The sequence below is a fragment of the Mauremys reevesii genome, linkage group 2, assembly GCF_016161935.1.
Source record: "Mauremys reevesii isolate NIE-2019 linkage group 2, ASM1616193v1, whole genome shotgun sequence".
NCBI classification, from domain to species: domain Eukaryota; kingdom Metazoa; phylum Chordata; order Testudines; family Geoemydidae; genus Mauremys; species Mauremys reevesii.
The window spans coordinates 187,383,816-187,396,984 of NC_052624.1; the positions used below are offsets into that span (position 1 = coordinate 187,383,816).

A 13,169-nucleotide genomic window follows, 5' to 3' on the forward strand; every position below is an offset into this window, starting at 1 on the left:
GCAGTAGTTCCATTACACTCAATCTGATTACAGGTGGTGTAGTGAGTGGGATACATATCTGCTGGTGCTGCAGGGCCTTGATCCTAACATGAAAGATCCCCTGTGTCTGGACAGTAAATGCATTCAGTGTGTCCCTTGAAGATTTGCACAGACCGAGCACTATGCAGTATGTGTGCTTTATTTACTACAGAGCTGAGATCTATTCCAATCCTAGCCTTTTTGCAAACCTGTGTGTGTTTCCTTTAAAGGTGAAGTATATCATTTCCCTTCTCTCCCCCACCCCCGTTTCCGCTTCCTTACACACTGCACTACCTCTGACAGGTATCAGAGGTTTCTTCTGCCTCGCTTGCCCAGCCCCAGAAGGGCTTATCCCACTGCATGGGCCATTGCTTTCATTTCCCATAATGCTCTTTGATGCTCAACTACACTATACTCGAAACGCTGAGCAGCGAGCCAGGAGCTTCATCTTGTCTGTGTCTTTCTAGTTCTTCCTGGTTTGGAGCGGCGCGGCAGCCCCGCCCCGCCCAGCCCTGACATGACACCCGCGCGGCCCGCCTGAGCCCAGGTGCAGCACTTTACCCCGGCTGGAGCGAGCCGGCGGCGGCGGGTGACTTTACCTTGCAGCAGGAGGAGCTGCCTGGGGGTGGCTGCGGCAGGCAGGCGCCTGGGCTCGCTACCACCTTGGGAAGAACCTGGGCGACAGCAGCAACGCCGGCAATTGTATCTCAAACCCACAAAGCCGCAGCTCCTGGCTGAGCGACGGAAGCGCCCAGGGTTTGCTGGGGGAGTGAGGCGCTTCGTCCCTCCCCTCTGTGGCGGCGGGTGCAGCCTGTACCCCCCGCTTGGGTGGGTTGCTGCGGGGGGGGTGTCTCCCCCCCCCCGTGTCGCTCTCCACGTCGCCTCTCCGCTGGTGGATGCCGCAGACCCCGCCGGAGCCCGAGAGGACGCGCTGGGTGCGTTGTTACTGTTTTTCATGGCTTTGGCTCTGCTCAGCCCCGCGGGGGGTGGGGGGGATGCCCCTGCCCGGCGGCGGGGGCCGCACACGTGTCTGTTGTCCGCCGCGATGGGCTCTTCATTAGCAGCGGGCGGGGGGAGAACGTGGTGGGTCTGTCGCGGGGGACGGGGGTGGTGTTTGCCTCGCTGCCCCCGTGCAGAGACCTCCGCCGGGGGGAGGGCGGCAGGGGGAGAGGCCGGCCCCTGGGATGCCTGCGCGCTGGCACAGGTGTCCCCAGCACCGGGCCGGGCAGGTGCAGGTGCCCGGCTTCACTTCCCTGCTGGGCGGCTGCCAAGGGGCAAAGCACCGTGCTGGTGTTCCCGGGCATCTGGCCCGCTCCTGCGCTGGCAGCAAAGGTGTTTCCGGGGGGGGAGAGGCCGCCAGCCTGGCTGCGGGCCGGGCCGGAGAAGGGGTCCGCGCAGAGGGGACGGGAGGGCAGGTCCTGGCCCGCTGCTCGGCCCGGCGTTACGCGGGGTGTGTGTGTTAGGAGCGGGTAGCGGCCCCAGACGTGGCTCAGGCTGAACTCGTGCTACGCTGCCCGCCCCACCAGCATTTTCGGGTTTGCTGTCAAACCGACTATCCGGCCCCTGCACCACCTCGGGGCGGGCCCGGCCATACGAGCCCGAGAGGCAGAGGGATCACGCCCGTGGATTTCCGGTTTCAGCTCAGGGCTGTGTCAGGACCGAGTAAAAACGAAACAAAACAAACCCCATCGCCTAGTGCAACCAGCTGCAGCCCAGCCGCAAGCGCCAGCTAATGAGGGGGCGGGGCCTCCCGCCTGCCACCGCTGCCCAGCTCACCTGGCCGCCTCCGGCCAGCCGGAGCTTCGCCATGCGCTTGAACTTTACTTGATACTTTACTTACAAAGCTACTGGGCTCCGTAGCAGGAACGTGCTTGTCCCGCCCTCGCTGCTAGCTGCCGAAGGGTGGTGTATCGCCCAGTGTAAGTGCATTTGTGGTTCCTTCTGTCAACACTCGCAGGAAACGCACTCCCTTTTGGGGTCTTTGAATGCTTACATGGTGGCCATTGCTCTCTCTCTTGCTGTCATCAGTGTTTTCTGTTTGCGTGTTGCACTGGGATCTCTGGTAGGGTGAGCCTCTATAGCAACTCTAGTTCATTGCATTGCTGTCAAAGCTCTCACTCGAGGATTTATTTGATTTTTGTAAGTGGCTTATGCATTTGTAGCTGTGGACTTGGCAATTTTAAAGTATTTTTGTGTTAACCTGTTCGTTCTGTAGCAACAGTAGGTGTGTTGATCTTACACTTACAAATAAGTAGCACACATATGCAAGAAGTCAATGTGTGATTTTTCTTTTATCCTTAGAGAGGAAATGATAAATGTGTATACTGTTGTTTTAAATCAAATGCAGAGGGGAGTGGATAGTGCATTGGGAGCATCCAATCCAGTCTTTCAGCTGATCAGATATTACATTTGAGGGTTTGGTGTTCCCCCCTCCCCCCGCCCATATGGAGAAAGTTACCAAAAGAAAGTGCATAATAAAATCACCAAAATCAGAAACACCAAAGACATGATCCTGCATCAGTGGAGGTTTCCCCTCTCAGTTTAATGGGAGCAGGATTGATCCTCAGGTGATAAGAATATATTAAAATGTATTCATTTTATATGGATTTTTACAATATTAGTTTAACATTTCGATACTGCTGAGATTAATAAGATGTGTGGAACACTGCTAGGTCACTGTGGTTTGTAAAGTGGTGTAGCTGTTGGACAGCCCAGCACAAGGACTTGAAATTCATGAGTGGGAGGAAGAGGTTGAAGTGCTCAAAGTCATACAAGATGTATAATAATGGACCAGTAAAACACATCTCTCTTACCTTAGAACAGTATCGATTTGTGTTGGCAGATGAGCTGAAAATAAAAGAAGACATAAAAATATCTCCAAAGTAGTTAATTGGCAAGGAAAATGTTGGCCACAGCTGTCAGGAGTGTGGATTATATATTTTTCATATTTTAAACTAATGAGCATTGAGAAAGTAGATGGGTAACTGGGCAGGTGGATCTATGGGTTGTACAGATTTTACTGAGAGCCAAGAGAATATAGTATAATACTGCACATGTGACAATTAGAGGATCAAAAATGAATAAAGAACCATTTAAATTAGTGCCTTAAGTGGACTTACATTAAGCTTTGATTGTATTAGACCAGGGGTCGGCAACCTTTCAGAAGTGGTGTGCCGAGTCTTCATTTATTTACTCTAGTTTAAGGTTTCGCATGCCAGTAATACATTTTAACATTTTTAGGTCTCTTTCTATAAGTCTATAATCTATAGCTAAACTATTGTTGTATGTAAAGTAAATAAGGTTTTTAATATGTTTAAGAAGCTTCATTTAAAATTAAATTAAAATGCAGAGCCCCCCGGACTGGTGGCCAGGACCCGGGCAGTGTGAGTCACTGAAAATCAGCTCATGTGCCGCTTTCGGCACATGTGCCATAAGTTGCCTACCCCTGTATTAGACCATAGATCAAGCAGTTAAAGGAACCTGATATGTCATGAGAAAAAGACAAAGATTAGCTGTTTGTTGTTTTGTCATGACAAACAACTCTGCAAAGGTGGGAGAAACTCCATAAATAAAATATAATGTTATTTTATAGGCCAAGTGAGGCTAATAACAAGTACAACGCAAAGGACAAAAGGGAAAATACTTAAGTTCATCATTCACCCTGAAAACCAAAAAATAATTGAGGCCTAGTTTTGCAAAAATAGTTGAATTACCACAGATTATAACAGTAACTAGTCACAGTTTGACTTGGCATTGTTGCCTTGGCTCTTTCCCAAAATCTACCATGTTATGCTTAATGACTAGACGTTCCAATATGTTCTTGTTTAAATCACTAATATGCAAACTGAGCTGTTTAGTCTTGGATGCCAATGAGAATTCTCAGAACAAACTTTCATTCCTAAATGGTGACTCCTAAACCCAGCTCCATGTGCCTATTGAATGAGATGCAATGCTTTGGTTCATAGTCACCTAATCGCTTATATCCTCTTCAAAAAAACACAGGTACCGTAATTACAATAAGTACCCGTCACCACTCCCTCCATATATAATACTTTTCATCCATAGGTTTTTAAAGTGCTTTACAAACATGGGCAAGTATTATTTCTGTTTTCACTTATGGGGTAACAGATGTTAAATGATTTGTCCAAGGTTCCACAATTACTCAGTGGCAGAGTCAGGACTAAATTTCAGATCTCCTGACTCTAAACTCTATGATCCGTGCAGTAGGCCTCAACTACAGCTGTCACCAAAATATAGATATGAATAAACTACAAATGCGCACAATCACAGTGCTGCATATATTAAAATTTTTGCCAAATACTTTAGACTTGCAAATTTAGTGACACTGGTACTGATTAGATTAAATTTAAAAAAAAAATCATCTGAAAAAGAGAGAGAGAGAAGAGAGATTTCCTTGAAAGATATTAGTGTTGCAGATAACCGAAACCTAGATAACTTAGGATAGGGTTGTCTGAGATCTCTGCAGATTGGATCTGCACTGTGATCTGGCTCGCTTTTCAGTTACAGCTTACTGATTGTTTTTCTTAATACTATCGTGTATTGTCACTGGTGGAAAGATTGATTGGCATTGTGATTTTTATTTCCTTTTGCTAGTTATGAATGTGGTTGAGTAACTTTTTAAGTTTCATGTCTAGTTCAGTGTGTACATGTAATGGCTTTTATTTAGAGATGGGATGGATATATTGTTTTTACTCACTTTGTACACAAATTCCAAGTGAATCCTAAAACTAGTGAATCATGTCAGACTAAATGATTATAGTAACATCTGCATGCAGCATGGACCATTGGCATGCTGTGTATTTTTGAAATATTGGTTTGTCCTTGTTTCTTAATGCAGTGGAATACTGTGTTTTAGGGCTTGAAGGAGCCATATCAGGAAAGAAAGCAGAAGTGGGGTCATCATTGAAAAACTAAACAAAGAAGTGAGTTTTGAGAGTTTGCTAAAGGATTAGAAACTGATTGCATTATGCACAGGATCCGAGAGGGCATTATTTATTATTTTTTAGCCCAAAACGGTGCTAGACGGTACACAGTACAGGTGAAATAACAAAGTCCCTGCCCTGAAGAGTTTACGATATAAGGCTATGTCTACACTACACACCTTTTAGCGACACAGCTGTCAAGAAGGTGTGAGTAACAGCAGGAGGAAATTAGTATTGGGGGAAAATAGATGATGGCATCTATCACATTGGTAGTTCATGTGCCAGCAATGCTCCTCTGCCATGTACATTGGCCAAATCGGACAGTTTCTACGCAAAAGAATAAATGGACACATCTGACATCAGGAATCCTAACATTAAAAAACCAGTAGGAGAAAACTTCAGTCTCTCGGGTCACTCAATAACAGACCTAAAAGTGGCAATTCTTCAACCAAAAAAACCCTTCAAAAACAGACTCCAGTGTGAAACTGCAGAACTGGAATTAATTTGCAAACTGGACACTATCCTTTCATGTATTTATACCTGCTCCTGTATTTTCCACTTCATGCATCTGATGAAGTGGGTTCTAGCACACGAACACTTATGCCCAAATAAATTTGTTAGTCTCTAAGGTGCCACAAGGACTCCTCATTGTTTTTGCTGATACAGACGAACGCAGCTACCACTCTGAAATTAGGGTAGAGGTAAGCATATATTTAAATGCTTTGTTGATTTGAGGCCTCAGATACTGGAATGATGGGCTTGGTAGAAAAGCCTAGGTAGATTATATTAAACCCTCAGTGATATATTTGCAATAATTTGTTGTATTAATGCTCATCCTGTGGGGCATGCTAGCTGCTGCAAACAGTTTAAAATGCAAGACAATTCAGTGGTCAATATAAAAAGCCAAGCAGTTTTTTTTGAGACCCTGATCAAATTCCTACTGAAGTCAGTGGTACTCTTTCCATAGACTTCAGTGGGAATTGGATTGTTGTTGTTCGTATTACGGGAACACCTAGGGCCCCCAGTCATGGAGCAGGGCCCCATTGTGCTAAACAAAGACTGTCCTTGACCCGAGGTGCTTGCAATCTAAGTGTAAGGTGGATACAACAAACAGATTGGGGAAGCACAAGAAAACAGTGAGACAAAACTGATCCACATGATGAGCACACCAGCTGCTAAACCATTGTCAAGTTGTTTTGTAGGCATCATAGTAGATGGGAATTTTTAAGGAAGGATTTGAACAAGGAAAATGAGGTGGCTTTGCAGATGGTTACAGAGAGCAACTTGCATGCATGGGGGGCAGCATGAGAGCAAGAGCAAAGGTGCTTTGTTTGGAAATTAACAGATGGGTGGTGAAGGCCAGTATCATAGGCAGAGCAGAGTTGTGAGTAGACATCTTGATAGTGTACAAAAGATGGTAGGTGGAGCAGAGAGAGGTTGTAAAGAGCTTTATAAATTTAGGGTACGGCTACACTTGAGAGTTGCAGCGCTGGGAGTTACAGCGCTGGTCGTACAGCTGTGTAGGGAAAGTGCTGGTGTGTGGCCACACTCACAGCTACCAGCTGCAGTGTGGCCACATTTGCAGCATTTGGGAGTGATGCATTATGGGTAGCTGCACCCAGTGGGGTGCAGTGTGACAGGGACCGGGGGAGAGAGAGAGAGTGGATTTTTGGAGCCGACACTGTGTATCAACTCCCTGCCTTGCAAAATCAGAAAATTTTCCCGACCCCTTACTCTTAATTGCAAACAGCCTGCAGACCAGATAAGCAGCTGCTCCAACGGACTCCCTTTCTCTCCCTCCCTCCGCTGTTTCTCTCGTCAAGCAAACACTCTTCCCCGTGCCTGCCTCATTCACAGCAAGGTAGTGGGTTTATCTCATTTGATTGTTCAGTCAGTTACAGATTGATCACGGCAAACAGGAGCTGTGTTTGTTTTTTAGATAAGCAGCTCCCGGAGCCCCGAGTTCACAACAAAACAAAGGGAGTAATTTAGTTAAAAGCATTCTGGGATATATCTTTATACCCTGGAGGCCAATAACAGCGCTGGTGTGTGGCCACACTTTACGACCAGTGCTGCAGCACCAGCGCTGCAATGCTTATACTCCAAGCAGACCCAGGTGTACGGCCAGCGCTGCAGCCTGGGAGTTGCAGCGCTGGATGTGCCCTGCAGGTGTGGACAGTTACTAAGTTGCAGCGCTGGAAAGCCTCCACCAGCGCTGCAAATCTCAAGTGTAGCCATACCCTAAGACATAGTTTGTCTGATGTAATAGAGAAGAGTGAGTTAAAAAGAGAAGTGACGTGATTGAAGCAACAAATCTGAACAATGACACATGCAGCAATGTTTTGAAAAGATAGAAGTGGCATAATATGAGATTGTCAAAACTAGAGAAAAGGAAGTTGCAATAGTAGACACACAAGATGATGATGAACTTGGATGAGAGTTTTAGTTTCGTGGACACAGAGGAAAGGCCATAATCTTAGAGGAGTTATTCAGGAAAATGCAGCAAGATTAACACACAGCCTGAATGTGAGGATTGAGTTGACAATGACACCCTGATTGACAGGGAGGATAGTGGGCATTTTTTTTTAATGAGTGTCATAAGCATGAAAGCAGCAAAGAATCCTGTGGCACCTTATAGACTAACAGACGTTTTGCAGCATGAGCTTTCGTGGGTGAATACCCACTTCTTCTTCTTTCGTATTCGCCCACGAAAGCTCATGCTGCAAAACGTCTGTTAGTCTATAAGGTGCCACAGGATTCTTTGCTGCTTTTACAGATCCAGACTAACACGGCTACCCCTCTGATACTTGATAAGCATGAAAGTATGTCTTCTGGAATGGTGGCTGAAGCATGAAGGGACATAAGCATTTATATGTAGCATAATATCTGGCAGCGCGACTGCTACACAATTACACAAGGCAGCCTGTTCTCTCTTTCTGGTGATGTAAATAAGAAGTGGGCAGCATTATCTCCCATAAATGTAAACAAAGTTGTTTGTCTTAGCAATTGGCTGAACGAGAAGTAGGACTGAGTGGACTTGTAGGCTCTAAAGCTTTGAATTGTTTTGTTTTTGAGTGCAGTTATGTAACAAAATCTACATTTGTAAGTTGCACTTTCACGATAGAAGATTGCACTACAGTACTTGTATGAGGTGGACTGAAAAATAGTTTCTTTTGTTTATCATTTTACAGTGAAAATATTTGTAATAAAAATAATATAGTGAGTAGTGTACACTTTGTATTCTATGTTGTAATTGAAATCAATATATTTGAAAATGTAGAAGAACATCCAAAAATATTTAATAAATTTCAATTGGTATTCTATTGTTTAACAAGATGGTTAAAACTGATGATTTTTTTAATTGTAATTAATTTTTTAGTTGTGTGAGTTAACTGTGATTGATCTACAGTCCTAGTGTGTGTGTATATATTTAACCATTTATGAACATTTGTTTGATATATATATATATATATATAATTTTAAACATTTCTCTCACCTTAGAGAGTTGCTATTTTGTGTATAGGCTATTTCTAGTCACTACTGCAAGATTTTTCACAAAACTGCACAGTAATGTTTAAACATTTTAAACATCTAGGAGTTCTCATGGCTTTACAGATAAACATTTAATGGATGTTGATACAATGTAATTTAACTATTATCCACCAAGGTAAAAATGCTGTGAAAGAAAAGTATCAGATTGCATGTTTTTTGTTTTTGTTTTCCTAATTAAATATTAATTTTATTGATCATATTATGTTGTAGACATTTTTATAAAGTCAAAACTGAAATCTTGGGCCTAAACCAAGGTGACTATTTTTACCAATAAAGACTGGATAATACTATATCTGAATGATGTATCTTTTGGTCAGTGAAAAATTTATATCCAAGTGTCATTTAATATTACAGGCCACACCTGGGTGGCATAGTGGCTAAATGTTTAATCTCTGTAGACATGGGTTTTGAAAGTTGCTTAGGTCACAAATATTGTACAAATTAAACCTAGTGTCTAATGGGTTTTTGCCCATATCATAAATAAGGATGTAAATAGCATTTTTAAACATTTAACTGATACAATTTTAATAATTTAAACAGTTTCTTTTTAAACATGGAGTTCACAACATAGGTATAGGAACTAGGGTTGTGGGTGTGTGTGTGGGTGCTAAAGCACCCCCCGCACCCGTAGTTCCCGTGCCTACGACGTCAGTTCCATAGCAATGGTCCCGACTCCTAACAGTGCGAAACCTAGTTCCAGATATGCTATGAAATGGTATTGCTGTGGCATTTTTAATGTGCACATTAGGCATTTAAACATTAACTGAATACGTTACTGGTAACCCTGATGCTTATCGGTTAACCAGTTAACATTTTACTTCCCTAATCACAAAGCCACCTGAGAATTTGGCGTGATATGAATTTTCTGCTCAAAACAGTTTAGAGTTCTACAGGAACATTGTAGGTCAGGATTCGAGTGGATTAGCAACACACTATGAAAAAACTTCTCAGCAAGGTCCTTCGTGTTTTTAGTGCTAGGCAATGTTAGTGTATGGCTTTCATTTTAGTGAGCACTAAATTAAGGATGTGGTAAATCCACTTTAAAAAAAAAAAAAAAAGCTTTGTTGAATGCAAACTATCAGATGTTGTGATAAGACATCACCTAAGACATTGTGCATTTTCTTTGCCTCTGGAGAATCTGTTTTGCTGTATTAGTGTTGCATACAGAAGTTCCTCTGATCTTACCTTCTGATAGGGAGAGCAATGATCTCAAACAAAACCATAATGGAAGCCCTTGTGTCCATAGGTGGCGTGTTATGAGCGTGTGGTGCTCTACCAATATTTAGGAACATGGGCCCGGCTACACCAATGTTTGGGCTTACCGTGCTTCGGGAGATGCTGGATGTAGGGTGGCCTGGGAGGGTTGCAGGGGACCTGGTGCTGGCACCAGCAAGCAACCCAGCCCCAGCCTGCCCCGCTCTGCTTCTCCCCGCCCCGCCAGCTCCCAGCATCGCTCGGGGGAGGGGGCAGAAGCTGGAAAGAGGTGAGGCGGTGGAATGGGGGTGGGGAGGGGCCGGAGCAAGGGTGGCTGTGGCTGGGTCTCTCGTTGCTGCTGGCACCAGGCCCCCCACTAACTCCCCAGGTCACCCTGGACCCTGCATCCCCCTGAAGCACGGGGCCCCCCAAAGCACAGGGCGGGGTGGTTGCCCCGGTCTGTCCTATGGATGGGACAGCTCTGCTTGGATCCGTTCTGGGCACCACCAAAAATTATACAAACGTAGCACCATACTTGTGTCAAACTTCTGCCTGATTGATTGGTTTTGAATGCTATGTTCAGCTGGACTGAGGCTGAATATATAGCAATATCAGGTTCTCATCTGACTTTACCCTCGCTGTTTTTTGTTTTTAGTTTTGTTTTTAAGAATGCCTGAACAATTCTAAATAACTTCACTATTAGTAGATTTGTGTTCATAACAAATACAAATTGGGGATTCATCCATATGCTTTTAGAATAAGACTGTGAAAGCTAATTGGGTAGATGGAAATGTGTCAGTTCTGTTGGCTCTGTTGAACAAGGAATTACACTCTTGGCAAGAAAAAATTATTTTCAAACCTCTCCTAACTATGTTAAGAGCTGATCTTATTAATTGCTCAGTGCACCCTGTTAGCACGCTCAACAGGTATCAGTCAGCCTCGTGTCTGTTTGCTATGCAGCATACTTCCAGTTGTGAGATCCTCACTGACTGAGGCATGTGACAGGTAGATCATAAATGCTTTAACCTTCACCCGATAGGCCAGAATGCAGTGTCATACTCATTTGTATTAAAAGACTCAGGTACTGTACAGGTACAAAGGAAAACATTCTTGGCCATGAGGAAATTACAAAATAGGATTATTAAGCCAAAAGTTGTTGTGTTCTACTTAGTTTTGGTATAAATTGCTGAACACCAGAATGTTTTTTAATTTTTTTTTTTAATGATTGGTTTAAAAATCTTGGGCCAGATTTTCAGTTGTTATCAACTGGTGTAGCTCCATCTGTAGTCTCATGTTAGTGGCAGTAAGCATGAAATCCCAGCTCTGCCGTCCGGTATAATTGTACGTCTTGGACACAGCCCAACAGAGCAACTTTTCAAATGAAGTTGAAATAATTCTATTGATGAAGTTTGAAGGTTATATGGAAAACTATACTTCGCCATTGATTATTTCTAAAGACAGAGTAATGTTAAGGCAGTAGAAGGGGAGAAAACGAGAGATGGTAAGTCTGAAAAGGTAAATCAAATCAGGGTTTTTCTCTCTGTCACTCACACAGAGAGAAATACACAATATGGAGCCTTTTTTTCTAATTTACTAACCCATAATACTCAGTTCTGTTTCCTTGTTTTATACCTTTGAGAAAGTAGGATTTTCTTTAAAACCACTTGAATTGTATGTTTGTTTTTTGTTTTTCTTTTAAATTTTTGAAAGTGTTAGTGTTTTTCAGTCTTTGGAGTCCAAAATCAGTGTTTGATATCCTGCCCTTGCAGACAGGTGGAGTTAAGGATGTAAGCAGTTTTTTTTTTGTCTCTAACTATTATGATCCTAAAATGGGGGAGGGAGGACAAAATAAAATTGCAGTGAACACTTTAAAGAATAATGTAATAAGTTGTTGGTGTATATATTAAAGGGCTCAGCATATTATGTATTTGTTAGTACATTTGCTAAATTGAGTTCAAAATTTTGGATCACAAGTGAACATGGATTTGGACTTGGTCTAATCCCTATTTAAAATGTATCACAAGTTGGCACAGTCACACAGTTTGGTATGGTTAGCAGTATTTGATTTGTAACGGGCGGGAGAGGGAGCAGGAGCAGGGCTGGTAGAAGAGGGTGTATTATAGGTCAGCATTAAGATGCAATTGTAGAGCTGTTCTCGAGAAAGCTTCTGCATCACGTATGAGCACTGTATCTGGTCTTAACTTGTGCTCTTGATCCTTCATTTTCATGGAAAAGAGGCTGTTCGGTAGAAAAAAAGAAAACATGAATTAACAACAACCAAAGATTCTTACAAGTTCCCCATGATTGGTGATGCATTTTTTCACTTGTTTCATTCTGATCTTTCTTGTGAGTACATGCAGGAGAGCATGAAAAGTTAACAAACTAATTAGAATAATTTTGTTCTGACTTCAGATTTTTTCTTTAGATTTAGGATTTGTAAAGTGCAAACACAAAGTATAATTGTTTCCAAGAAAATATATATATTTCCTTGATATGTAGAAGGAATGAAACAAAGCCTATACACAGGCTCCGAGCACCCTGCCAGTTGTTTAAAATTACAAAACCAAACACAGTCAAACTCGCCTCTTCTACTAAGAAGCAGCATATAAATACTAACATCCCATTCACCACCCCCTACCTCTTTTTCAAAAGCCAAGTGAAACAAATGGGATCTGTAGCATGTCCTGAAAGTCAGCCAATCAGGCTATTTCAGATCAGGGGTGGAGAGGGCATTTCAGAGCCCTAAGGTCCTTACAGAGAACACCATGCCAGCTGCTGCTCCTCTGTAATATCAAAGCAATTCTAACATGAGTGCAACCACCTGTGGCAGTGTATCATGGTGTCAGAGGCCATCTGTCAGGTAGGCTGGTCCAAGGTCATTTAGTATTTCACTGGTCAAAACAAACACCATTAAAAAAAATCTATCTAGAAGTTCACAGTTAACCAGTGCAAAACTCTGAGGGCAGGTGTCAGGTGCTTTCTGTGGAATGCCCTGCAAATCAAGTGGGCCGCTGCCTCCTGTACCAGTTCTGGCTTCTCATTTGATTTAAGATGGAGTTCCATGTAGACCACATTGCAGTAATCTAATGTGACAAAGGCACAGGTGATAGTAGCAAGATCCTCATCCAAAACAAAAGGCTGGCCCTGCCTAGCCAGGCACAGTTTGTGTAAAATGCCTTTCTGACCTCTTCTGGCATGTGACCTTCTAAGTGCAGCTGTTAGTCTTGACTAGGGTGACCAGATGTCCTGTTTTTAAAGGGACAATCCTGTTTTTTTGGGACTTTTTCTTATATAGGCGCCTATTACCCACCACCCCCTGTCCCAACTATTTTAAGTTGGTCTTTTAAGCAATTAGTCATTGAAAAATACTATAATTAGGGATTTGATGTCTGGACCTCTGATCAGCTCCTCAAGTAATTTAGTTCAGCAGGAGTATCTGTACAAGAATGGACATGAAGCAAT

The 13,169-nt window shown here is 43.2% G+C and overlaps 1 protein-coding gene across 3 annotated transcripts in view; it reads left to right on the top strand.

The window, feature by feature from the left end:
- Positions 1–306: 306 nt before the first annotated feature.
- LOC120399379 (myelin basic protein) overlaps positions 307–13,169 on the top strand; it is a 180,396-nt gene continuing 167,533 nt past the window's right edge. The window contains exon 1 of one of the 3 annotated variants that reach the window (XM_039527581.1): positions 307–953. The gene's annotated coding sequence lies outside the window, so the exon portion shown is untranslated. Of the gene's footprint in view, positions 954–1,722; positions 1,938–13,169 lie in introns of those variants that run through there. The other 2 variants (XM_039527583.1, XM_039527582.1) reach the window with 2 other exon arrangements.